The sequence below is a fragment of the Physeter macrocephalus genome, chromosome 20 (genome assembly GCF_002837175.3).
Source record: "Physeter macrocephalus isolate SW-GA chromosome 20, ASM283717v5, whole genome shotgun sequence".
Taxonomy (NCBI): Eukaryota; Metazoa; Chordata; class Mammalia; order Artiodactyla; family Physeteridae; genus Physeter; species Physeter macrocephalus.
Genome location: NC_041233.1, coordinates 123,104,878 through 123,108,953, shown reverse-complemented (window position 1 = coordinate 123,108,953; position 4,076 = coordinate 123,104,878). Strand labels below are relative to the sequence as shown.

The following is a 4,076-nucleotide window of genomic DNA, read 5'->3' as shown; positions in this document are numbered from 1 at the left end:
ATACCACAAGGTTTATATCCACTCATCTGTTGTTAGACACACGTTTTTTCCATGTCTTGGCTCTTATAAATACTGCTGCTATGAACATGGAGGTGCAGATATCTCTTCAACATAGTGTTTTTAATTCTTTCAATATATCCTCATAGATGAAAATGCTGGACCATATGGTAACCCTATTAAATTTTGAAAGCCTTCTCTAGTGTTTTCCATAGAGGCTGAACCAATTTATAAGACAACCAAAAGCACACAAATCATCCCTTTTCTCCACATCTTTGTTAGCATTTGCTAGCAAATCTCTTGTGTCTTTGATGAATTCTATTCTAACAGTCTTGAGGTGATATCTCATTGTGGTTTTGATTTAATTTCCCTGTTGTGTAGTGACGTTGAACACATTTTCATGTATTTGTTGTACATTCACATATCTTCTTTGGAAAAATGTCTATTGGGGTCTTTGGCACAGTTTTTAGTTGGCTTAATTTTTTTTTGTGGTATCGAGTTCTATGATGTATTTTGGATGTCAACCCCTTATTAGTTATAAGGTTTGCAAATATTATTTTTGATTACATAGGCTCTTTTCATCTTGTTGACTATTTATTTTGCTGTGTAACAGATTTTTAGTTTGATATAGCTCCACTTGTTGATTTTTTAAATTGTTGCTTGTGCTTAAGGTATCATCAAAAATATTTAAGACCTGTGTTAAAAAGATTTTTACTGTTTTCTACTAGGAGTTTTATGGCCTCCTGTCTTACAGTTGTCTTTATCTTATCTTATTTCTATTTAATTGTCATGAGTGGTGTTAGACAGGAGTCTAGTTTTATTCTATTGCATGTAACTATGCAGTTTTCCAAGCACTGTTTAATGAAGACACTGTCTCTCCACCGAGTGTTCCTGACTGCCTTATCAACTATTTGTTGACCTTATATGCATGGGTGTATATCTGCATTCTCAGTTCGATTCCATTGTTGTGTATGCCTTTTTACATGACAGTACCATACTATTTACATTACTATAGCTTTATAATAGAGTTGGATATCATGGAATGTGACACCTCCAGTTTTGTTGTTCTTTCTCATGATCGCATTGCATATACAAGTTCTTTTGTGATTCCTCATACATTTCTGTGTTGTTTTTTTCTACTTTAAAAATGCCATTGGATTTTGATAGGAATTGCATTAAATCCATAGATGGCTTTGGGTAGTATGACATTTAAAAAATATTTTTCTTCCAATCATGAACAAGGGTTAACTTATGTTTATTTCTGTCTTTTCCAGATTTTTTCATCAGTGTATTGTAGCTATCTTTCATCTCCTTAGATAAATATTTTCCTGATTTTTTTATTACTTTTGATGCTGTTATAAATACAATGGTTTTCTTTTTTCAGATCATTGCTAGTATATAGAAATATGACTGATTTTTACATTTTCAGTTTTTATTCTGCAACTTTACGGATTATGTTGATTGGTTTGATCAGGCTTTGGTGAAGTTTTTCAGAATTTTTATATATAACATCATGTTATCTTAAAAGAGACACATTAGTACTTCTTAATTTCCAATTTTGATGCCTTTTATTTCTCGTCCTTGACTGATTGCCCTGAGTCGGACTTCCATTACTATGCTGAATGAGTGATGAGAGTGGACTCCCTTGTTTTGTTTCTGATATTAGAGAAAAAGTTTCACACTATATATGTACCACATCTTCTGTATCCATTCATCTGTTGATGGACATTTAATTTGTTTCCATGACTTACCTATTGTAAATAGTGCTTCCATGAACATTGGTGTGCATGTATCTTTTCGAATTATGGTTTTCTCCAGATATATGCCCAAGAGTGGGATTGCAGGATCATATGCCAACTGTATTTTTAGTTTTTTGAGGAACCTCCATACTGTTCTCCATAGTGGCTGTGTCAATTTACATTCCCACCAACAGTGTAGGAGGGTTCCCTTTTCTCCACACCCTCTCCTGTGTTTCTTATTTGCAGACTTTTGGATGATGGCCATTCTGACTGGTGTGAGGTGGTGCCTCATTGTAGTTTTAATTTGCATTTCTCTAATAATTAGTGATGATGGGCATCCTTTCATGTGCCTATTGGCCATCCTTATGTCTTCTTTGGAGAAATGTCTGTTTAAGTCTTCTGCCCATTTTTTGATTGGTTTGCTTGTTTATTTTCTTATTGAGTTGTATGAGCTGTTTGTATATTTTGGCAATTAAACTCCTGTTGGTCGCATCATTTGGACATATTTTCTCCTAGTCTGTATGTTGTCTTTTCATTTTGTTTATGGTTTCTTTTGCTGTGAGAAAAGTTATAAGTTTGAGTGGGTCCCATTTCTTTATTTTTGATTTTATTTCTATTGCCTTGGAGAGACTGACCTAGGAGCAAACTGGTACAATTTATGTCAGATAATGTTTTGCCTAAGTTCCTTTTTTAGGAGTTTTATTGTGTTATGTGTTATTTTTAAGTCTTTAAGCCATTTTGAGTTTATTTTTGTGTATGGTGGAAGAGTGTGTTCTAACTTCATTGATTTGCATGAACCACCTTTTCCAACACCTCTTGCTGAAGAGACTATCTTTTCCCCCATTGTCTATTCTTGCCTCCTTCATCAAAGATGAATTGACCATGGGTCTCTGGGTTTACTTCTGGGTTCTCTATTCTGTTCCATTGATCCCTATGTCTGTTTTTGTTCCAATACCAGGCTGTTTTGATTAACATTGTAGCATCGTCTGAAGTCTGGGAGGGTTATGCCTCCTGCTTTGTTCATTTACCTCAGGATTGCTTTGGCAATTCTGGGTCTTTTATGGTTCCATATACATCTTAGGGTTATTTGTTCTAGTTCTGTGGAAAAATGTCATGTGTAATTTGATAGTGATCCCATTAAACCTGTAGACTGTTTTGGGTCGTGTGGACACTGTCATTTTAAACAGCTGCAGCCTGTTCTCACTGTCAGTGGAACCAGCTCCCCTCTGGAAGCATTTGTCCATACAGGGCTCTTAGAAATAAGATAGACAACACCACCTACGTGGACTCTTCATACACACCTCTGACCACTGTGCCTTTGCTTTCTAGAAGTAACCTCCTTAATCAAGTGGTTGTCATCTGAGGATGCGGCAGCCATCATGCTCCAGGAAGAGTCAGTGCCCCTCCTACCACTGAAGAATGAGAGGTCCTGTGCCTCATTCCCACCAAGGGTTCCACTTTCAGCAGCTTGGGGAGCTTTTGTTTTGCTGCTTTAGTGGATGAGAAATGACACGTAACCCAATGTCTTCTTTTCACTTCTGTTCTGATGATTGAGGCTGGACTTTCATCACTTTCAGTTATTTCCAGAATGCAGCCACTTTTCCCAGTTCTGGGGGAGACCACTGAACATGCCTTCCTGGGTGTTCCAAGCCACAGACTGTGCTCCACATCCATCGAGGCAACCCCACTCTTTGTGCAAGTACTAAAGAGCTAGTGACTGGCTTCTGACCAACAGAATATATAAAGTCATGGGATTATTGTTCCAGTTTTCCTCCTGTTATTGTTTTCTAGTTTAATAATATGGTCAGACAATATACTTGGTATAATTTAAGTCTTCCTGAGTTTACTAAGATTTGATATGTGGTCTATCATGTGGTCTTTTCTAGAAAATATTTTTTCTTCACTTTAGAAGACTGTGTATTCAGCGTATGTTGGATAGAATGCTCTGTATATGACTCTGAATATCATTTGGCCTTTAGTGTTGTTCACATCAACTGATACTTTTTTTTAATTGAAATATAGTTGAGTTACAATGTTGTATTAATTTTTGCCATATAGCAATGTGTCTCAGTTATACACATATATATGTCTGTTTTATACTCTTTTCCATTATGGATTATCTCAGGATATTGAATATCCTGTTCCTTGTGCTATGCAGTAGGACATTGTTTTTCACCCATTCTCTATGTAATAGTTTACAACTACTAACCCCAATTTCTCAGTCCATCCTTCCCCAAACCCCTCCCCCTTAGTAACCACAAGTGTGTTCTCTTTGTCTGTGAGTCTGTTTTGTTTCATAGATAGGTTCATTTGTGTCATATTTTAGATTTCACATATAAG

At 36.1% G+C, this 4,076-nt stretch overlaps 1 protein-coding gene across 2 annotated transcripts in view; it reads left to right on the top strand.

The window, feature by feature from the left end:
• The window catches only part of LOC112062664 (uncharacterized), a 40,743-nt gene that overhangs the window by 25,264 nt on the left and 11,403 nt on the right, over nt 1–4,076 (top strand). Inside the window, exon 2 of one of the 2 annotated variants that reach the window (XR_008616087.1) lies at nt 3,314–3,408. The exons of the other annotated variant lie outside the window; for it this stretch is intronic. The gene's annotated coding sequence lies outside the window, so the exon portion shown is untranslated. Of the gene's footprint in view, nt 1–3,313; nt 3,409–4,076 lie in introns of those variants that run through there. 2 annotated transcript variants of the gene reach the window in all.